The sequence below is a fragment of the Rhinopithecus bieti genome, unplaced genomic scaffold, assembly GCF_001698545.2.
Source record: "Rhinopithecus bieti isolate Rb0 unplaced genomic scaffold, ASM169854v2 scaffold_15282, whole genome shotgun sequence".
Taxonomy (NCBI): domain Eukaryota; kingdom Metazoa; phylum Chordata; class Mammalia; order Primates; family Cercopithecidae; genus Rhinopithecus; species Rhinopithecus bieti.
In genome coordinates this window covers 196,024-220,913 of record NW_016808087.1, presented here as the reverse complement: position 1 = coordinate 220,913, position 24,890 = coordinate 196,024, and positions in this window count along the sequence as shown.

Sequence of the window (24,890 nt, the reverse complement as noted above, 5' to 3'; positions counted from 1 at the left end):
ATGATAGCAATAGATGACAGTATCGTTAACGTAGCAAAATTTTAAAGTTAAATTTCAACAGAGGAATCAGTAGAACCTAATGTTGATAAAATGTACTCTGTAGGTAGAAAAAGTGGGAATCCAATTTCATACACTTTGTATTTATATATATTGGGAAATTTTAAGTTTTTTTTTTAGTAAGAATTTTTGAGTTTGTAATATGGTAATGTAGGTGATTATAAGAAGCACGTGGAGTTCGAGACCAGCCCAGTCAACATGGTGAAACCCATTCTCTACTAAAAATACAAAAAAGTAGCCGGACGTTGTGGTTGATGCCTATAATCCCAGCTACTGGGGAGGCTGAGGCAGGAGAACCACTTGAACCCGAGAGGCGGAAGTTGCAGTGTGCTGAGATCAAGCCATTGCACTCCAGCCTGGGTGACAGAGCAAGACCTTGTCTAAAACAAAACAAACAAACAACAACAACAAAAAAAAAAAAACAAGAAGCACGTGTAGCTAGCTCCATCTGCGTTAAATTTGCTATCTCTATATAGAAGCTGAGGGATGACACCATGCAGGTGAAAATGTGAGAATACGACTCACTTTGATTGGAACTGCATAGACAGATTTGTGGTTGAACCAAAACTAGGTGTTAGTCGTTGTCATGAATTTGGAAAGCAGATGACATGAGGGCCAGGTAAGAGAGAGATCATCTGAAAAATGAAGGACGGAATTTGATACCTGAGAAGTTATATAGAGACAGACCTAGCACAGAACTCTACTCAGTGAAACCCAAGAAAATAAATCTTTAAGGAGAATGGAGTTGCATCAATATTGGTATGACACAAAAATCCAGGTGAATAAGGACTCAAAGTCAGTTACTGCATTTGGAAATTGGGTGACACTGACTTTTTAAAAGAAGTTTTGTCAAACTGTTGAAGACCGCACACAGGTGACAAATCAAATAATAAATATTAAAAAATAGAAACTCTAAGTGTAGACTATTCATTCAACAAATTTAACACATAAAAAAGAACTAATTATTTTGTGTCACCTTTAAAATAACAAACACGCTCTACAGAAAATAAGCTTATTTGTTGTAAAGGTTAACTTTTGTCCCTGAATAAGAAAGATTTACTGCAAATAAAGGTAAAAGCAGCAAGGCAAAAGAATAAATAATTATGAAAAATAGGCATGAAGGAGTGGGTAAGGGTCAAAAGTGGAATCATTTCCTTCGCAGAAAATAATGGAGGCCTCTTTTTTTATTTTACTTTTCCATGGGAGGAAAGAAGACTTGATGGAACATATCTTGCCTGATAGTTTCTCTTCTTTGAAATGGTTTGCACTTATGTATCAGCATTCAGCTTTAGAGGTTTTGCAAACTTTATGTTTAACTGTAAAGCATGGACCCTACTTTTCTCATATCTACAGAAGTAATATTCTTCAGAATACTACAAAATTTTTCTGAACACTTTGATTTGGCTGATTGTGGTATACCTCTCTTTAAGAGATGATTCCGTGCTGAAATTCAGCCTTTTGGAAAAGTATTTTCCCTTGTATTTACTTTATGATGAAGATGTTAATTTATACAGCATGTCATTTCCCTTGAATAACTAGTAACTCTTGGTAAGTGGAGTTTTTCCTCAAACTCATGAAAAGTGAATAATCACCTTGTCTCCATTCTTTTTACAAATGCATATACTAAAATAATAACAAAGGAAGAAATGTGTGAATGACAAATGATATAGATTAACATACATTTGGTAAAAAATAATAAATATGTATTTTTAATTAACCTTTGCCTTACTTCAAATAAAGACATAATTTCTTAAAATAGGGGCTCTACAGAATATTATTCTAAATATCATGCAAACTAATGGCTAGCCATCAGTAAGTTTCTCATATTGATTATATGCATAGAAGCATATAAATACAGAAAAAATTTATCTTACATGCCTGCTGCTTTTGTTGAAGTTATCTGGAAATCCTATTTTATAGTCCAGTCCGAGAAACAGTGGCCCAGTAAGTGAGTTAAGAAGTTTTGGAGTCTGTCTGCCTTTGTCAACAGAAAAAATTATTGATAAGTTCTCATTCCAGGTTGTTGGTCTAATATTCCAAGTGTAGAATTGGTTCTAGATATTTCATCTCCTGCAAAAAATTGGAGCATAGCCCACTCACGTATCTGACACTTGCAGAGAAGACAATGGCAACTTGTTTTACTATTCTTAGCCCACATCAAGAAAGCTCATTACCATATGTTGTACTATTTTCTTGAAAAGATTCTTAAAGTTAAAAAGTGCCATTTCTGACAATCCTCTGCCATTACTAAGGCTAAAAAAGATATACAACCAGGTAGAACCATCTACTAACATTTATCCAGATTTAATATTCCCCAACTGCCAATAATTCTGTAATGCCAACTAATCCCCAAGAAACCTTACTCCTCAAATTTTAATTCTTAAAAGAATCCATGTAATTTTCAAGGAGAAAAAAATAAAATAGGTTACAATTAAGAAAATACTTTAGACTTATATTTATGCAAAACTGGGCTGGGCGCAGTGGCTCAAGCCTATAATCCTAGCACTTTGGGAGGTCAAGGAGGGTCGATCGCCTGAGGTCAGGAGTTCAAGACCAGCCTGGCCAACATGATGAAACCCCATCTCCACTAAAAAATACAAAATTTAGCTGGGCGTGATGGCAGGCACATGTAATTTTAGCTACTAAGGAGGCTGAGGCAGGAGAATCACTTGAACCTGGAGGCGGAGGTTGCAGTGAGCTGAGATCGTACCACTGCACTCCAGCCTGGGTGACAGAGTAAGACCCTGTCACAAACAAACAAACAAACAAAACACCTGGCTCAAAATCTATTAGAATTTAAAAACATTTAGTCTTTCATAGGTATTAAATTTCAAGGTAGACAGGAACACATACACATGCTATGCAGGAAGAAGTAGAAATACAATCGAATGAAATAGAAGATAACAAAACTGGAACTGAATGAAAAGCAAGCCAGCATCCCTACATTCTGTCATTATCCAAATTTTACCATGTACTTCTAGGTGGCAAACGTGAAAGTGGCCCTGCTGAAAGAACTTTAGCATTGATAGTGCCAGGTATAAGTGAAGTAAGCTGGGAGTTGGGGAGGAAGGTGAGGGGAGAGGAGACACTTCAGAGCAGTAGTCCAAGAAAAGAAAGTTGCTAATCTAGAAGAGAGGAAAGAAAATACCTCCAAAATCCACTATAACAGAAACATATAGACATTCACACACATATTCCCAAATTATGCTTCACATTAGGAAAATGATATACACAGGAGCAGACAAACATACCTAAAACATACCTGCCACATCATTGTAAAAGCATGAACCACAGACTGCTGCATATTTTAAAGTACAGACTTTTTAGTGACATTTCCCATGTACTTGATCTGAATCTCTAGAAACAAAGACCTGGGATCTGCATTTTCACAAGTTGCACGTGTGAGTATTCTGTACCCTACAGTTAGAGGTCCACTGATAGTTCTGCAATTATCTTCCTATAATAAACATTAATGCTTTATTTATTAATATAAATATCAAATATAAAGGAATGGAAGAGGAATACAAATAAGCACAATAATAAGGATTATATAATGGGTACTTCCATTTGAATATATTATTTTAAAAAAAAGCACTAGTAACCTAAGAATAGGAACAATAGTCTAAGGTCTTCACGCCATCAAATTACACATGGCCACATTAATAAAATTGGTGAGCTAAGAAGTAGAAAGCTTAAATGTTTCTATTATCAAAAAAGGAATTATTAATGTCTTATAAAACTTGAGTAGGAAGCAACAGGAGGATGTGGAGAAATAGAAATGCTTTTTAACCTGTTTGGTGGGAGTGTCAAACCAGTTCAACCATTGTGGGAACAATGTGGTGACTCCCTCAAGTCTCTAGAACTAGAACTACCATTTGACCCAGGCCCCATCCAGTTACTGGCATAATACCTCAAAGGGTATAAATCATGCTTGCTATACAAGACCACATGCACACGTATGCTTTATTGCACGCACTATTCACAAAGCAAAGACTTGGACCAATCCAAATTCCATCAATGATAGACTGGATTAAGAAAATGGTGCACATATATACATGGAAATACTATGCATGCCCATAAAAAGGGATGAGTTCATTGTCTTTTTGTAGGGACATGGATGTAAGCTGGCAAACCATCATTCTGAGCAACTATCACAAGGACAGAAAACCAAACACCCGCATGTCACTCATAGGTGGCGATGGGAATTGAACAATGAGAACACTTGGACACAGGGTGGGGAACATTACACACTGGGATCCGTCATGGGTTGGGGGGAGGGGGGAGGGATAGCATTAGGAGATATACCTAAGGTAAATGACGAGTTAACAGGTGTAGCACACCAACATGGCACATGTACCCTGCACGTTGTGCACCTGTACCCTAGAACTTAAGTGTAATAATAAAAAATAAATAAATAAACTTGAGTATTGAAATAATATCTAAAGCAAATCAGATTTATAATTATTCACTTATTTACTAAGGTCTGTGTCTAGAAACAGGTAGGTAGGGAGACAGGTAAATAGAGATGGAAGGGGAAGACAAGACACACAGAGAGTCAAAGAAAGGACAGAAATACAGAGACAGAGAAAAGCTTATTGTTCCATTCATTCAAGTACAGCATGAATGGGAGAAGAAAAAGGGACTTGTTAATAGAAAACAAGTAAGTTTAACAAGTTTCTGTTTTTTAAGTCTCAATCCCAAAATTCTTCTGCTGAAGATCAAATATCCACTCTTCATAAAGAAAACCAAAATTCTCTTCCTGTGTGCTAACCTCACCATGTGACAGATGTCAGATATTATAACATTGTTGGCGTTGTGCATGTTTACATTTAATTCAAGAACCAAAAAGTAAATAAACAAGTGGGACCACTGTGCAAGCCCCAGTACAAGAGTAATTCTGTGTTCTGGCTTCAAGATTGGAAACAGATGTAAACACTTGTAATTATGCATGTTTCAGGCTGCCTCTCGTGCACCAGACCAGTTGCTTTAGTTTTTCTGAAGTGTAGAACAAGAGATTAAGTATGAGTGCATTAATCACGAAATACAATTTTTAGGAAGGTCACTCACTTATGAACTTCTGGTGCCGCTCAGAAACAAAATGCTTGAGTCTCTTCTCTGCTTATGAAGCAGCATAATCAGAAGGTGGAAAGGAACACTAGGAGGTGGATTTGCTCTTTGCCTCTGCCACATTTCAGTCATTTGGGGTAGATGACATTTGGGGTTTGTTTGCTGATGCATAGACATAATATTGGAACAAAGTACCAGGCAACCACCAAAATCAGACATTAACATGCATGTTGAACACCAACATCTATATTCTCTTTTTCCCTTTGTGATTGGGCCTTGATTTTCAGCGGATCGCAGTAGTCCTTGCTAAACATCCACTTTTCCTATCCTCTCTTAAAGCTAAATATGGCCACGGGACTAAGTCCTGGACAATTTCATGTCCGTAGACGTATGTCAGACTTCCAGGAAGTCCTCTGAAATGTACTTCCTCCATTCCTCATTTCTGCATGAATGAAGTCCTTCTGAGAATGAAAGCCACATGGTAAGAATGATAGAGTATGTACACCAACAGGAGCTCATGACTGAAAACACTGAGAACACCGAAGCCTTTTTATCAACCCTGCCTGGCTTACCTCCAAAATTCTTTTATGTGATAGAGAAACAAGCTTCTATCTTATTTAAGCCACTTTGTTTGTTAGCAACTGAACCAAATTCTATACAAATTACACATTACATGCAATGAATCTATATGGTGTGCTTATCATTGGCCAGAAGCTGTTCTATTTGAAGCTACAATGTTAAATAAGAATGGTCATGTTTAGCTAACAGTCTAGTGCAGAGGTCAGCAAACTAAGACCCATGGGCCAAACTAAGACCTATCTTCCACTGACTATTTTGTAAATAAAATTTATCAAAAAATTGCTGCACTTATTGTCTATTGCTGCTTATATGCTGCAAAGACAGAGTGAATAGTTATGAAAGAAACCCAATTATCTTTAAGCCAAAAATAAGTACTATCCGCACATCACAGAAAAAGTTTGCCGAACCTGGTCTAGGAGACTTAGGGAGACTAAGACAAATAAATAAACATTTGTAATAGTGTGTGGTATATGTAATAGAAAGGGTTCTAATTCTATATACAAGGCAGTGAATAACCTGCACTTCAGAGACTAGTAAATATTCCTTAGAGTTGGCAATTAGATGAACTTGGAATAATGACTAGGAGTTAACCAGATAAATGAGTTGATGGAACATTCTAAGTTAAGGAAACTGCATAAGCCTAAAAGTCACAGGTACTTTCAAGTGAAATGAACCCTGAATAATGCCAACCTCAGAAGCGGCTATGGAGGAAACCAGGAAAGAGGTAGGTAAAGCTAAGAAAAGTCAATACCATCATTTACTTATCAGTGGACTTTCACTTTAAACTTAGTTGTCTTTAATTTTGGTTTAAAGCAAGGTTAACATTTATTTTTGGATGCAATGAAATTAGACGCAAAGTGAGTGAGAGCGTTGCAGTGGGTGAGAGAGCAGGTGCAGAACCTGGCCTTGCACTGACCTTGCCTACCACTCTTAGTTGCCAAAATTAAGTATGAATTATAAGCACTTGGGATAGTTGTTAAATTATAGACTCCAGGATCCACCATTTAGAGACTCTGATTCAATGGTCTGGGTTCAGGCTTAGAAATTAGATATTTAAACAAATAAAAAAGATCATTTTGATTAAATTGGTCCAGAGGTCATACTTCTGAGAAATGGTGCTTTAGTGCAGACCTATACATACGAACTTTCTGGGGCACTAGAATCATTCAGAATCTTAGGTGACATCTGTATCTAGTAAATACAAATAGAAGGGTGATATACTTGAATCTTTAGTTTAGAAGGTTTTCCAGTTGGCTCTGATGCACAATAAGGTTTCTAAAATATTGATTGCCCAAACTTTGATTTTTCTTGCACAACCCTTAGGCATTCAGGACGCACAATGCACAAGGGACAGGAGCAAGAAGCAGGAGCTCTAAGCCCACCTGATTGAGTATGAGAAGGACAATGATACTAATTTGTAACAATAGCCAATTCATGTGTCTTGCCTCTGCTTCCCTCTTTCCCATCATTTGTCTCATGGATCTCTCACCTATTCCAGGGCTGTTCCTGACTTCACAGTTCTATGTGAAGAGAACGTCCTCATAGAAGCTATGTAAGTAGCTATGTGCAGAGTTACTGTTTGATTCAAGAGCCACTTTCTTCGCTGTAAGTTTTGGAGTCACAGTTTCCAGCTGTGAACTAATCTTCTGTAATAATACCTGACATGCATGTAGAATTCAGCCCTTCTAAAAACACCTTAACATACGTTATCCCATTTGATCCTGAAAAAGGCTCTGCAAAGTAGGTTTGGGTTAGGGAATTCATTTTCCAGATGAGAAATGGGAAACTTTGATATCCCTGTAATTGGTCAGAAGAGAAACCTGGGCTTAGAACAAAATATACTGGCTCTAAGTCCACAGCTTAAGTGTTTATGGGTATTTAACATATTAAAGGGCTATCCCATTAAGAAGTGAATCAGAGTAGATGTAACGAAAAGACACATGCACAATAAGATAGCTATTTTGCAATCAAAGGTCTTTCTTATCCATTTCTAATACAGCAGTCTTCCCAATACACTTAAAAATTGTTAAGAGAGTAGATGTCATGCTACGTGTTCTTAACACCATTTTTTAGAAAAGACTAGATGACGTCCTAACAAATGTTAGTTGGCTCTACTACTGAGACTTATCTTAAATCATCTCGTCAACACTAACACTGAAAACTCTATTCTCTACATCAAGTCATATTGTTCACAGTATGAGGTCTATGTATGCCCTGTCTTATCTTCGAATTGTCCCAATGAATAAGTCAAGTTTTTCTCATTTACAAGTCATTTTCTAGCCCAGTAAAAAGAAACTCTTTTAGATAGCAGAGAAAATGCTCAGAGAGAGACCTGGTTTTAAATGTCTTAAAGTGTTGGAGTAGCACATGAGAGAGGTGATTTTTAACTAAAGAAACTAAAATGGCAGAGCTTCTAGAGGTCCCATAGCAGCTGGCACGGAGAAACTTACATAGGCTGCTGCTGCTGTGGCCAGTGCTGCTGGAATCACAATTACTTATGCTGCTGAAGGCACCCTAATAACCTTGGATCAAAAACAACTCTGAAACCGTCCATGCCAGAACCACCAATACTTCTGCTGTCCCTAGTAACTTATGGTGGTTCCCTGCGGTTTCTGCCACTTCAAGAACCAGGAACAACTACTTTGTCTTCATCTCACTTTCTAACCTCTGACATAGCGCATCCCTTTGGTAGATGGTTAGCTAGAACCTAACCAGAAATCAGCTGGCAATGGAGTTTGGAAAATAAGTTTCCCACCTTCCAGTCTCCAGTGATAAAAAGAACACAGAAGAGCCAATGTGGAGGTTAGTCCCAACAGAAAACTCATGGCAGAAGCCGGTCTATCAAAAGGTTTAAAATCATCATAGAGCTCACATGGTAAAAAGAATGAAATGTAAAATAATATATAACATTTGCAGGAAATAGGAGCATGTATATTTAAAAGCTATCTGTTTAAATCTTCAGTTTCATACAGAACAGTGTAATTCTCTATATTATTACATTCCCCATAAAATAATGGTCAAAGGTAAAGTAATTCTAATCTATAAATCAAAAATAACATTCTTTTTAAAAAACCATTTAACTATTTTAATTTAAACAAAAGGTTTTCCAAGAAAAAATGTGCACACTGCAAGTATAGCTGTGTATATATTCATATATAAATATTATGATTTTATTCAAACATCTTTCTAAATGTATATCTGGGTATTTTGATTTATACATAATCTTCAGAAAGATGTTTGAATGTAGTCATAATCTGGAATTTCAGTTTCAGCTGAATATGTTTACATTTATTGCTCCAGAGGAAGACATATTTATTTTCAGGATATAGAAGTATAGGATTCTGAGTATTCATTTCATCAGTTGATTTGATGCAAATCATAAGATTTGAAAGGGCTTAGAATCAAAGTTACATGAACATCAAAGGAACATTTCACAGTCTCAATCTGAAATGAGAAATATCTTTCCAATGTAAGTATACGTTTCTTAATCTCCAGTTACATTACCTAAGTGATTTTCATCTGCATTTACTACGCAACTCAAACTTGCAGTTTAGCAGTGACTTTGAATTATTTACTTGGACTCTATTTGGTGCACAAGGATACACTTTACCAGGACGTAACTTTTGAGATGTCATTTCCCTCAGTTCCTATCACATCTAAAATTGGCATTTGGTTAACTCTTACCAGACATTTTCTAAAAAAGCCACAATTACAAAAACAGAAGTGTAGACCGACAGACATGTTTTGTTTTAATTAAGTTTATTCAGTGCAGTCCCATCTTTATATTAATTAATGCAAGCATGAGCTGCTCTATGTGGAGTAAGGTGAAAATAAACCCCCAAGAAACTTTCTTCTCAGAGGAGAATAGAGATATGCACTTAAGTGAGTAAAAGCAGGAGGATTATGGAAAATACTTGAAAACATATATTTGGCCAATTTCCTTTTCTAGATGACAGAAATTGGAGAACTATAACTATTACCTTTAATAAAATTAACAAGGCAAAATAACAAAGAAAAACATACTAGAAAACTCGAATTCACATGATTTATTTATTTAAACAGATGTAAGATTCTATTAATGATGCATTTATTCCAGACTAAAAAGCTACAAAATATTTTGGCAATTTCAGGAGACTAATCATGGGGACTTAGCGGAGAGGACTTATGGGAACTTTCTGTCATTTCCATGCAATTTTTCTGTAAGCCTAAAATATATGGTAGAGCTCAGTTTACAACAAAAGGAGGAAAAAATAGATGTGCTACTGATGAAGAAGATCTCATAGGCAGGTGATTCTAAAACTTTAGCCTTATTGAAGTTACCTGCAGGACATGCAAGAGAAATGCTGGGTGCTATCCTCAGAGTTTCTGGGTACTATTTAATAGGTTAAGCAGATATAACAAGAAATTTTGAATCCTCTGATATTTTTGCATGTTTTGTTTATTTTTATATTATTTGAAGTATTAAAGGAACAGCAGCACAAAGCTATTATTTTATTAAAATATTTAGGAGAATTCCACTAAGTCCTTAGTCAATTTTAAACATCTAAGAGATGTTTAAAATTTCATTTGGAATTTTTAATGTATTAATTGTGTAAATAGTCTTAAAATGTTTAGAGAAAACATCTTAGTAGTTCTTTATACTTAATAAACTAAGCAATATACGAAGCATAGGTAGAAGTAATAGATTCATGTGCAAACACAAATCGACACAAATGTTTTAGATGACAAATGCAATAATCTAAACCATTGTGAATTTCTGCCATAATTTTGAAATCACCTGCACTTCTATTCCTTTTCTACCTCTTAAAATAGATTTCTCCCACAAAAGAAAGCACGATCAATACACGAACTATAGTTCCATGCACTAAGTATATAGGAGAAAATAAAATCTTTGTGGCTTATTCTTATCTACATAGAATGGCCGACAGCCAATGACCTTACCCCAACCTCTCAAGTAAGGAAGACTGAGGACTCCTGAGATTGTGTTTCTTACTCTCCCCACCTCGTTTCCCACAGCAACTGACCTTTCTCCCATCTCCTCAGTCATCTTAGGGCCCAGCTAGATAGTCTCTTTATGATAATAACTAGTTAATCTAGAAAATGAATTCATATTAATTAACAAATGGTGGAGAAAAAATGATATTCCCTGCTTTCCAAGTAATATAAATTTATTTTAATAGTAATTATTAAGAGAAAATGTAAATAGTATCCTTACCTTTGATATACCTTGGAAGTGATTACAGTTATGAAAATTAATCATACTCAAATTACATTAGATTCTAAAGCAAGAATAATAAATACATTGCACTTATGCTCAATTACTACCTTATCTTACATCTGCAAAAGTCATTTATAAGGAAGTAAATCACTCCTATGATTTTTCTTGATACAGTGTCACTACAAATAAATCACAACTACAAAATTAGATAAACCACATGTCACCTCAAGCCTAGACTAATAACTTTGTTGATAAGATCAAATACAGACTTATAGATGACTTCTGAATAATCATTTGAGTGGAAGATGTGTCAGCAAATTTCCATATGAATCATTGTTTCCATTTTCATAAAAGGTAATGATGTTCAATGAGTTAGTTATCTAGGTGAACAATAAAACATGCCCAAAACTTAATGGCTTAAAATAACAAACGTTTATTATTTTTCAGCAGTGTTTGGGTAGTTCTGCTAATCTAGGACCAGACTCAGATAAACTTCTCTGGGATCACTAACCTGTCTGTATTCAACCAGCTGGTCCAGATAGCCTCCGCTGGGCAACCCAGCTCTGCTCCATTGCTCTCCCATACTCCAGTTGGCTATTCTGGGCTTGTTGTCTATGAGGCAAAATTCCAGGGAACCAACCGTGCTAGTATCCAAGTCTTCTTGAGGCATAGGAATAGATCTATTGTATTGACATTTCAGCCACATTCCATTGGTCAAAGCACAATTTTTACACCCAGATTTAGGAATAAAACAGAGATCATCCCTTGATTAAAGAAGCTGTAAAATTATAATGCAGGGCTGGGTGTGGTGACTCACACCTGTAATCCCAGCACTTTGGGAGGCTGAGGCAGGCGGATCATGAGGTCAGGAGATCGAGACCATCCTGGCTAACATGGTGAAACCCCATCCCTACTAAATATACAATAAATTAGCCCAGTTTTGTGGTAGGCTCCTGTCGTAGCAGCTACTCAGGAGGCTGAGGCAGGAGAATCACTTGAACCTGGGAGGCAGAGGTTGAAGTGAGCCGAGATCACGCCACTGCACCCCATCCTGGGTGACAGAGAGAGACTCTGTCTCAGAAAAAAAAAAGAAAGAAAAAGAAAATATATATAATGCAAAAGGTATGCATAAAGGGAGGAGCAGTGAAGTAAGCCATTTTTGCAATCAATCCACTACAGTAATTTTCTCTAAATATAGACATGTCACAAGTTTAATTTCAGAATAAATTATTAAGTGGATCTTGAAATACACGAGACACATCTGAATTTCAGAAAGGCTTTAAACTGGATCATTTATATAATATGTGATGAAAAGATGGCAGCAAGTAGCTTTGAGTTGAGACTTTAATTAGGCAGATTTGTAATAAATGAAATAGGAATATACAAACATGCTTACTTATAAATTAACGTCAACTTAAGGAAACATTTCCAGTGGTAGACCATAAGGCTTTCTTCTCAGTCCTGTTCTGTTTAACACTTACCACTACTTATGAAAATATGATTAGTTACATAAAAGTTGACACGAAGCTGGAAGGGATAGTATTTTGGATGACAATATTAGCGTCTAAACAAGGCCTCAACAAGGTGAAACTAAATCAAATGCAGCAAATCTCCTTGTAGATAAACTAAGGGACAGCAATAAAATCAAATCCCAAAATGTCCAATTACAGACTGGTTTAGCTGGCTAAGCATCTTAAAGGTTTTTAGATAACAGTAACTTCAATAATAATCAACAGTGTATATAACCTACATTAAAAAATCTTTGAATATAGATTACATAAATATAAGAAAAGTGTATACTCTATAATAAAATAATTGTTTTCTGTACCTCAATGCTCACTTTGAATTCACCCTACAATTAAGCTCTTGAATAATATAGCTATCATTAGTTTTAGCATTATTTTGTTATTGAATTTCAGTCGATTTTCAGTGTCATTGAAAATTAGTTACTTGGGGCACACAAATTCTCATTAATTAGTAAGGGGCATTAAAATTAGCAATATTTGGACGCAAAAGAAGCATTGTACATTTCACTTACTCTTACAAAAACATTAGAAATGATAGTAAATACAGTATCTGTATCACTCAGGTTTCTCTAGAGAGACAGAATTAATAATAGGATATATATCCTATTATTATATACATACTAATATATAGTATGTATATAGGATATCCTACATATATCCTATATATCCTATTGTTATATATACTAACATATAGGATATATAGGATATCATATATAATCCTATATATAACTCTATATCCTATTATTGGGTCTGTCTCTCTCAATATAGAGTGTATATATATATCCTATTATTAGTTCTGTCTCTCTCTATATAGGGAATATATATATATTCTCTCTCTATATATAGATATAGATATATTATCTCTATATATAGATAGATATAGAGAGAATAGATATATATATATTCCCTATATAGAGAAAATATTCCCTATATATAGATATATAGATATATAGATACAGAGAATATATATAAAAAGGGGAGTTTATTAAGTATTAATTCACATGATCACAAGTTCATACAACAGGCCATCTGCAAACTGAGGAGCAAGGAAAGCCAGGTCTGATTCCCAAAAGTGAATAACTTGGCCGGGCGCGGTGGCCCACGCCTGTAATCCCAGTACTTTGGGAAGCCGAGGCCAGCAGATCACGAGGTCAGGAGATCGAGACCATCCTGGCTAACATGGTAAAACTCAGTGTCTACTAAAAATACAAAAAAATTAGCCGGGCGTGGTGGCGGCACCTGTAGTCCCAGCTACTTGGGAGGCTGAGGCAGGAGAATGGCGGGAACCCGGGAGGCGGAGCTTGCAGTGAGCCGAGATCGCGCCACTCACTCCAGCCTGGGCGACAGAGCGAGACTCCATCTCAACAACAACAACAACAACAAAAAAAAAAAAAAAAAAAAAAAACGGAATAACTTGGAGTCTAATGTTCAAGGCAAAAAGCACCCAGCATGGAGGAAGATGTAGTCTGGGAGGCAAGCATGGTCTAGTCTTTTCACGTTTTTCTGCCTGATTTATATTCTAGCTGTGCTGGTGGGTGATTAGACGGTGCCCACCCAGATTAAGGGTGGGTCTGCCTTACCCAGCCCACTGACTCAAATGTTAATCTCCTTTGGCAACACCCAGGATCAGTCCTTAGCATCCTTCGATTCAATCAAGTTGACACTCAGTATTAATGAACAGTGTCAGAAATAAAAACAAAGATAAATAATATAAGTTCTGAACCGCTAATACAGACGTTGAATTTTAAAAATTACTATGGGCCACAAATGTTAAAATAATTGAAATTATATTTTATATAAAAACTGATGATACATGGTCAAATATATACTCAAAGGAAAATACATGTAAGTATTATTTATTATTTAAAAGAAAGGGATCGACTTCTGGTTTCTGCTTAAGGCATAGGAAGCTGGAAAAAAATGTAACTCCCACTCTCACAAAAGGAGAAATCATTATAATCTGTAAAATGATTACTGTTACTGAACCCATCAGATTCAAAATTTCGAGGTAATCTGTTCAGAGATTTCCAAAGACTTGGGGAGAAATATGACCATTTAGAAGTGACCCTCAGCCCCAGAATGAGAATAGTCTCAATCCTTGGGACCCAGGAATACAGGGTCTGCCAACCGTTGAGACTAAACTAGGACAGCAGAAGAAACCCCCTGACTCTCAAGGGTGAGGATAGCAAGCACCAAGTATCAAGCAACAGCAGTCCATTTCTTATGAAAAGGCAATAACGCAAACAAACGGATGAGACGTACGCATTAAGGGCAATCCTGGACCTGAGAGTGAAGAAGTCTTAGAGGAAAACTTTGTGGCTAAATACGCATGTATAAGAAATTCTGGCCGGGCGCGGTGGCTCAAGCCTGTAATCCCAGCACTTTGGGAGGTCGAGACGGGCGGATCACGAGGTCAGGAGATCGAGACCATCCTGCCTAACACGGTGAAACCCCCGTCTCTACTAAAAATACAAAACAAAACAAAACAAAACAAAACAAAAAAACTAGCCGGGCGAGGTGGCAGGCGCCTGTAGTCCCAGCTACGCGGGAGGCTGAGGCAAGAGAATGGCATAAACCTGGGAGGCGGAGCTTGCAGTGAGCTGAGATCCGGCCACTGCACTCCAGCCTGGGCGACAGAGCGAGACTTCGTCTCAACAACAACAACAACAACAACAACAACAACAACAACAACAAAGAAATTCTAGGGTGGGTGCAATGGCTCACACCTGTAATCACAGCACTTTGGGAGGGTGAGGTGGGAGGATTACTCGAGGTCAGGAGTTCGAGTCTACCCTGGGCAACATGGCAAGACCTCATCTCTACAAAAAATAAGCAAAATTAGCCAGGTGTGGTGGCATGTGCCTGTAGTCCCAGCTACTCGGAAGCACGAGGTGGGAGGATCACTTGAGCCCTGGAGGTCAAGGCAGCAGGGAGCAGTGATGGCATCACTGCACTCCAGCCTGAGCAATGGAGCGAGACCCTGTCAAAAAAGAAAAAAAAAAAAAAAAAAATTCTAAAGGAATTTGAAGCAAATGGCAAATTGCAGGTAACTATAGCAACAGCAAAACCCAAACCCTAATAAACCTTGAATAAAATTGACCTACATCTAAAACTATCAGCCAAGAATTTGGAGCCCAGAGTACCATTGTGAACATTTTATATGTACTTAAAAATAATGCACATTATGGATATGGAACGTTCACAATGTTAAGTCATATTCTGGGCCCCCAAAAAACTAAATCTGAGCAAATTAAATAAATGTAAATCAAATAAGATTAGACTTTAACTAAAGTGTAATTATTTTAGAAATTACTGAGATATCTGAAAACTCCTCAAATGTTTGTAAATTAAACAGCACACTCCTAAATGCCTCATGGGTTAAAGAAGTAAAAGAAAAATGTTAAGATATTTTGTATTGAATTGAAATAAAATAGTGGTTATCAACACTGTGATATTCTGCTAAAATACTTAGGGGAAAATTTATAGCATTAACACTGGTATCAGAAGAGAAAAATAATCTCAAATCAGTAATTGAAAATCTTTTTTTTCTTGAAAATAAAGAGAAGAGTAAATTAAATTCAGAATAAGCAGAGAGAATAAGTATCATAAGAAAATAAGTAAATTTAAAATATACAATGAAAAAGCAATGAAACAAAAAGATGCTTCTGCAGGTGGAAAAACTTTGACTTCTTAGGGTATCTGGCTGGGCCTGAAAATGTGGAATAAGACAGATTAACATATGAAAAGCATACAAATTTATATAAAATTTATGTGACACAGGAGCTCCCATAAGGAAATAAAGACACAAAAATACTGGCAAAACATAAATATCTTTATTCTAAGTTGAACAAAGAGAGGCAGTTTTTGAAAAGTAACTAAACTATAGGAGAGGTTAAAAGAAGATAATTGTTTTAACAAGGTCTCTTTCTTCAGAATTATCTAGGCTATGACTCCCCATGAAAGAATGGTTCTTTTCTCCTGGTACAGGAAGGACATCTTTCACACAGGAGTTTTCTCTTCTGTTTTCAGGAAGAAAATGTGAGAGATGAATGTCTGCTTACATTTGCTGTTTTTGAAGTGCTTTTAGCTCAAAATAATCCTTATACCAAAGTGGCACATTTTAGAGTGGCATAGTCTGCTCCCACTTCAATTCTTTGAAAGTATCAATAAAATTGATTAAACTGTAGCCTAGCAACTCAAGGAAAAAAAAAAAAGAGAGAGAGAGAGAGACAAGAAGCAAATTAGCACCAACAACAAAGAAAAAAGAGATATCCCTAAAAGCCCTGAGAAAATTAAACTATAATAAAAGGATATCATAAACAGCTTTATGCTCTTAAGTTCAGCAGCTTCAGTGAAATGGACAAATCCTTGAAAGACAACCAAAGTTCACCCATGAAGCAATAACTTGAATGGCCTCATAACTCTTTATAAATTAACATTTAGTTGAAAAATATCACAGAGAAACATTCAGGATCAAATGGCTCTATAGGTAAATTTTATCACACATTTAAGCAAGAAAAAAAATCATTTCTAAAAGAAAAAAACTCTTCTAGAAAATAGAAGTGGAAACACTTTGCAACTCATTTTTGTCATGAAGCTAACGTAATCTGATAATAAAACCAAAGGCACTGCAACAAAACAAACTATGACACATAATCCCTCATGAATATAGATGCAAAACTCCTCCATTAAATATCAGTAAATAGAATCTAGCAATATATTGTAAGGTTAATACATTAGAAACAAGAGGAATTTATCCCAGAAATGCAAATCTAGTACAACTTTCATACTTCAATCAAACTAATTCACCAAATCAACAGGAGGAAGAAAAAAAAATAATCATCTCAAGAGATGGAGAAAAAGCATTTGGCAAAGTTAACAACCATAAATTATGAAATATCTCAGCAAACCAGGAACAGAAAGCTTTTATATATTGATGAATGCCTGCAGCAAACACTGAAATAGTAACTACTTCCCCTTAATATCAAGAACAAGGCATGATGTCCACTATCATTATTTCTGTTCAACATCATACCTAATATCTTTTTCTGTGCACAAGGCAGGAAAAAAATGAATAAAAGTCATTTCACTTTGGAAAGAATGAATGAAAATCATCTCTATTCAAAGAGTACCTTATTATCTATACAGAAAATCCCAATAAATAAATAAAGGCAAGGAGACAGAGAAACGTGGAATAGGAAACAAGAAGAGATAGAAATTATGTGAGATAATTATTCAATTAAATATTTTATGAAGAGAAAAACATAAAGATAGCAATTATAGAAAAATCGTAGATTTAAATGCAAAATATGCATTAGAAAATATATAGACAGAATAATTTATTAAGAAATCTGAAAGCGATTTGGGAGGCCAAGGCGGGCGGATCACAAGTTCAGGAGAACGAGAGCATCCTGGCCAACATGGTGAAATCCCGTTTCTACTAAAAGCACAAAAAAATTATCTGGGCATGGTGGCGCGCGCCTGTAATCCCAGCTACTTGACAGTCTGAGGTAGGAGAATCGCTTGAACCCTGGAGGTAGGGGCAGAGGTTGCAGTGAGCTGAGATCGCGCCACTGCACTCCAGCCTGGCGACAGAGTGAGACTCCGTCTCCAAAAAAAAAAAAAAAAAAAAAAAAAAAAAAAAAAAAAAAAAAAAAAAAAAAGAAAAAAGAAAGAAATCAGAAAGCTAGATTAGAAATGCATATTCAAAGAAACCCCACGGATAGATCAATCATAGACAAAACAAACCAAGAAATATAATTAAATATGTATATTTGTGAAAGGTGATATAATGAAAGAGAATAACATAAATATTTATAAATAATATACATATTCAATTTAATAATACTAGCAAAATTAATAATTTCTGTATCAAGTAAAATGTTTGAAAATTAGATCAACAAAATTTAAAAAGAATAATGGAAAACAATGAAGAAACAGTCAGAGAAGGTCTATTGAGTATTGTCTTGGGCTCAGGAGGTTTTACTAATAATTTGTCTCCAGCTTTCAAAAAGCAGATCTTCAGTATTAATTGTTCTTCAGTATAGAAAAAATAAATAGTAAACTAAATGAATAAATGCAAAACCTCCGTAGCTCTTTTTATAAAAGCCTAAAATTTAAACATCTCCAAATATAAGCTATATAAAGAGAGTAAGCAAACAAAAATAAATAATTAGAAACAACTTATTTTGGATTCTTTGTACAACTGTAATTGTTCTCCCTTCCCACCTATCTACACATTTTGTGTTCATTCTAATTCTTTCAGAAATATTGGCCAGGCGCAGTGGCTTACGCCTGTAATCCTAGCACTTTGGGTGACCACTTGAGATCAGGAGTTTGACACCAGCCTAGTCAACATGGCAAAACCCCCTCTCTACTAAAAATACAAAAAAAATTACCTGGGTGTGGTGGCCCGTGCCTGTAGTCCCAGCTATCTGGGAAGCTGAGGCAGGAGAATTACTTGAACCCAGGAGATGGAGGTTGCAGTGAGCTGAGATCGTGCCTCTGCACTCCAGCCCGAGTGACAGAGCAAGACTCTGTCTCAAAAAAAAGAAAAAAGAAAAAAGAAAAAAGCCTCACCAATGCAGTTGTGACACATGACCCAGGACTGATCAGTACTTATTAGTCCAGTTCATTAGACACGATAACCATCTAACTTAAGCGAGAACCATGCAAGTTCTTTCCTGATTTATTGAGTGTGCTTTGAATAGAGAAGTTCTCTTTCCACTGGGGTTTCCTAGATGGAACAATGTGTTGCTCAGGGTGTTGGTAGTTCATTATGGAGTTTTCCTCACAGCTGAGTTAAGCAAACTGCAACATAGAGGGAGGTAAAGCCAAACGATAGAGAAAACAGATAGAGCCTTGATGAACCCCTGGAGCCCGTGTCGTACAACTTCAGCCAAATTTTGCATTTCAGTTGGTTTTCTTTTGTGTTAATTTAGCTTAAAATTTACTTTTGTAATATTTCAATCATAAGCATTTCATCATAACCTATATATAAGTAATAAGAAAATGCTTACTACATTTTCAATGTTTCTTTACATTTATATCAAAATTTACACAATCTGAATTTACATTTGCATTCATTAAAACGTTAAAATATGAATACAGCTTGTGTGGTATGATCATGAATTTTTTCCCCACATTTCCTTACTTTTATATTATTTTAATTTAAATTTTTTTGTATATTGAAAATTAAGAAAAAATAATGCACAGAATCAACAGCAGGTTGACCTATAAATTTAATTTAATTTTTAAATACATTAACATCTGCATGAATTCAAACTATATTTTCTGTGTGCGAAATTATCTTTCATTATAACTATTTCAATAAAACCATTATGCTAACTCCTTTCCTAACGAACCACAGGTTTAATTCTATCTTGTACAATAACTCAATAGGTTGTAGTCACAACCATGCCACTGTTAAATATTGTCATATTTTGATTCCTCTTATTTAATATATTATCAAGAATAGGATTGCTAATTTCCACAGTTTAATTGATCTGTCATGACTTTTGATTCTTAGTCAGTTTTATGCACAAAATTCAATTACCCAGCTATTCAGAACTAAAAAGTGTACATACCTCACTTCATTGAATTACTCTACATCTGCAGGTTTTATCCAAGATTAACACAAAGAACAGGTATATGGAGAATTACTGTATACTTTCAGTAAAATATATCAGTTAATTTATTTCTAAAAGTTGTCATTTGTGTTACTAAATGGCCCATTGTGACAAGTATCTCTAAAATGTAGGGTATTTTTTACTGAAGTTCATTTTGATATTAGCATCTTGGCTACTAAATATCCTTTCAAATATTGGAAGTTTCTTGCCACCCGAAATTCTCTTAGTACTTCGAATCTACTATTAGGCAGGAAAGAAGTGCTTTTGTTTTTTTCTGTCACGATCATGCTGAATTTTAAAATTGTACAAGTTGTGCTCAAATATGAACTCATAAGCCTCTTTTCTTATTACTGTAGATACCATCACAAAGTATTTAGTACTCAGATTAGTTTGCTCAGTGTTTTAAAATCCCTCAATATTCAAAAACAAAAGATTAAAACATTATATTGTAGTCATTAATAAATAAATTGCCCCCAGTGGAGAATCATATAAAATACAGTTAAAGAAATCACCTGTTTCATTATCAGAGGATGACTGTTTTTAACGTGTATGCAAATAATCTTTCTCTTATATTTTGTATTTATTCATATACACTTAGAGGTCTTATATGTACATACAGAGATAGATTATTTATATAATCTTTTAGTCATTTATGTACTCTCTTAGTCAATTTTTTTACTTTCATACTATTCTTTAATCATAAATATGATATGTTAAAATAACCCTTTGCATATGTCTTAATTTCATGTTAAGCAGAATTTAGCACAAGTCAATTTTTTCAAATAGGAAAAAACTTCAATTTATGGCTTTCTCCACATATAATTAAAAACATTAACAGATAAATTTGCTGCAGGAACTTTCAATATATTACAGGTTTACACTGTTTGTTATTTCTGTCAAGCTAGATTAATGTCTTTCTTATAAACTTAGCACCTTTATTAGTCTATAATTATTTCAGAAAAAAGGCAGTGATTTAGTCAAATTCACATGAGAATGTTTTGGATTTTTTTTTTTAAGTCATCAGTTTCAAGTGGACCATAGTGCAGCCTTTTCTAGTTTCAGAGAAGAATTTCCTTTAATATTGGTGCCATTCTCACGACAAATTTCTTCCCATATCCCGGCCCAATGAAATGAAAAGTTTTATTTTGTAGTTCTTCTATCCTTGCCTTTTCTCCTCAAAAAACTTTTACATAAGCTAATATTTGGCAGCTGTATTTCTAGAATGAACTTTTTAAATAAGTCCACCCTCCTAATTAGTGCATAACCAGCCCCCTGTTCTGCCCAGTGTGCAGCTGACAAGAAACAGAACAATTTGACAGCAATGTGTGTGGTGGCCAATGGTTCTGTGGAAAACTGGAGGAGAGGGAAGCTGAGTCGATACTGTCTAGCAAGTGATTTTACATCAGTCAGTTTTTCTTAATAAAGGGAAATTCGAACCACAAATAGGATGATCAAAAATGTGGCTTTTATAATAAGCACTGTTGTCATTATCTCACTCTTTGGGCTTCCTAAGAGGGACCACACAAGTTTCATAGACAGGCTATTGTGAGAATCAACAGTCGATTGTGTCCAGCACAGCACAGATATCATGAAAGGTTTTGGATAAGGCCACTTTCTAATTTTCCAAGATGAAAACTTTGCTAAATGTGTGTGATTAAGACTAAATCTTGTTCAAATCCACACTGCTTCTCTCACATCTTCTCAATGCCTTGAAAAGCTCTAAATTTGTTGTAAAATGGAAAGAATAGCATTTTCACTATTTAACTCAAAAGATTTTTGTGAAAAGTGGTAAAATATGGAAAATAATTAACATTAAACATGTACATAGAATATTATTATGCAATTATAGGTAGTCACCAGCCCATCTTATGGAAACTTCAGTACTAGATTTACTAATTCTGCATCATTTTAGTCTTTTTTCTGTCCTATCCGAACATGTGGCCATGGAAAGGTATCTTTGTTTCTGTTGGCTTTTTGTGTTTTCCAAGAAAATTAATAATATATAGTTATTTGGAACAACATTGGAATATTTTCTATACCTAAGAAAACATGTCTCTCTTGATAAGAGTTATTATTTAGAATTGTATCTTAAAGTTACACCATAGAGATTTTTAATAAAATATTTTATTTCTCAGGGATATCTATAATTAATATTTGGTTATTAATTTAACAAGTGAAAGTGTCTCTATACTTATTTTAGGATGAATTTTGTGTCTATCCTCTTTGCCTTAGTTTTATATTAGTCTTTCCTCAGGCACTATGCTATGCAATATTTACATTTTGTTGTTTAGAAAGCTTAAATTCATTCCTAATCTCTTGCAGGATTAGCCTTAAGTAAAGTAAGTAACTGATTTTTTGTTTTGTTTTGTTTTGTTTTTTTTTTTTTGAGACTGAGTTTTGCTCTTGTTGCCCAGGCTGGAGTGCAATGGTGCGAGCCCAGCCCACCGCAACCTCCACCTCCCAGGTTCAAGCGATGCTTCTGCCTCAGTCTCCCGAGTAGCTGGGATGACAGGCATGCACCACCACGCCCGGCTAACTTAGTATTTTTAGTAGAGACTGGGTTTCTCCACGTTGGTCAGGCTGGTCTCGAACACCTGACCTCAGGCGATCAGCCCACCTTGGCCTCCCAAAGTTCTGGAATTACAGGCGTGAGCCACTGCACCTGACCAGTAAGCAGCTGTTTACACAGAGAGTTTTTATGGGTGTTGGGATTGTCCTGCAACCAAAAACGGACCTTTATCCCCTGTAACTTATGCTTGAAAATTATTAATTTAGGCTAAATAGCCCCATAGTGAAAGGAGTACTAAAAGTCTCTATAAAACCAGATTTATTTGGAGCAAGTTTTGGTAAAGATGAGAGGAAAGGCTAAAGATCCTGAGACCCAAGAAGTTGGGAGAAGTAAATGGTGCACCCAATAAAGCTTTATATGCTAAAGTTTGAAAAACTAGAACTAAAATTAGAAGCTGTTTGTAGCTATCAATAGATGGAGTGTTATTTTTTATACAATATGAAGAGGGGAAAATAGGGAGATGGGAAATCAAGGTAGTCAAAATGCACAGGAAAGTGGCTGTTTTTCAAATTCCACTATTTTTCTTTCAATTTGAGCAGATTTAAGTAATAACATTGACGGTCTTATTTTACTTATTTGTTTATTTTTATTTTATATATTTATGTATATTTTTTGAGACAGAGTCTTAGTCTGTCGCCCCGGCTGGAATGCAGTGGTGCGATCTCGGCTCACTGCAACCTCCGCCACCCCACAGTTCAAGCGATTCTCCTGCCTCAGCTTGCCAAGTAGTGGGACTAGAGGCATGCACCACCATCCTGGCTAATTTTTGTATTTTTAGTAGACACAGGTTTTCACCATGTTGGCCAGGCTGGTCTCGAACTCCTGACCTCAAGTTATCTGCCTGCCTCCGCCTTTCAAAGTGCTGGGATTACAGGTGTGAGCCACCACCGTTCCTGGCCAATAATGATGATTTTCATGCGACAAAATTAAGAGGCAGACGATAGCACCAAGCTGATAAAAATGTCTTTTTGCAGCATTTCTGCTCTTCATGTCAAGTTTTATTTTCCTTTTATCTCTAATCAAATGGAATTTTCAAAGAATTTTTTGTTGTAATTGAATATTTCAGTTTTCAAAATAGCATTAAAATCCATCATTTTCTGTAAATTACTTAATGAAGTAAAAATGCAGATTTGTTTGTCTTAATTGAATTTGAATGTAATATGAATGGATTTTCAGTTTGTCAAATCAACTCAGTCTGGAACAGCATACTGTAACAACTGAAAGGAAAGTTCTTTTGAATCCTATTCATACTTAAAATAGAGTAATAGGACTTTCAGATTTAAAAATGTTTGCAAACCATTACAAGATAGAAAGGAAACAGACTTTTAAGTGTATTATTATATCTCAACCAATAGAAGAGTATATGCTAAAAAGAGCTTTTAAATCCAATTCAGTTAATTAAATGTTCATATAATTTTATTAAGCATTAACTTTTTAATATAAATGACTAGTTAAACCAAACTTAGTAAACTAGAAAAGTAGACTTGAAATCTGTACTCTTAAAATGCCTAAAATCACTTATGTATGGTGTGTAATCAAACTCACTGTTTCTTTCTCCTTCATGATAATTTTTCACAATTGTTTAGAGTCTGCTTATTATATGACTTAACAAAACATAATTTTCCCCTGACCACCCCAATCCTCAATGTCCTCACCTTGTTATTGTTCCTTTTGCATGTATTATAAACTTCCTTATATTCATTGTTATATTCTCATGGATTTATGGCTGAACTATTGCCTTGTACTGAAGGTCTTTCAAGATCAAAACTACTGCTGTGTCCTTTTCATAACACGTGGCTTGTTTTTCTCCTTCTGTGGTTGATATCCAAAATGGTTTATTATTGATAATACTTGAGAAAACATTAACCAAGTTGGGAGTTTAAGGAGGTTTAAATGTAGAGCAAATCATCACTAATCAGTTTGTTTAAAAACTGAATTTAACCTTGATAGACAGTTACCTGGAAATAAATACGAAACGTTGTTAGCAATTTGCTTACTATTATTTGAGGGTATTTATTTCTTCCAGAGATTATCATTTTATGATAAGAAAATAAAATATAATTTATACATGTTTTCTTTAAATGTTAATTAAATAACTAAGGTCTGCAATAAACTAGAAGAGTACGTACTCTAAGTAACTTAATAGAGTACAGTTGATGTCATAGGGCAGATAGTAAAAGAAGTAATCAAGTATAGATGGGTGGACACAGTTTGCTATTTTACACTGAGTTGATTTAACATCGTGA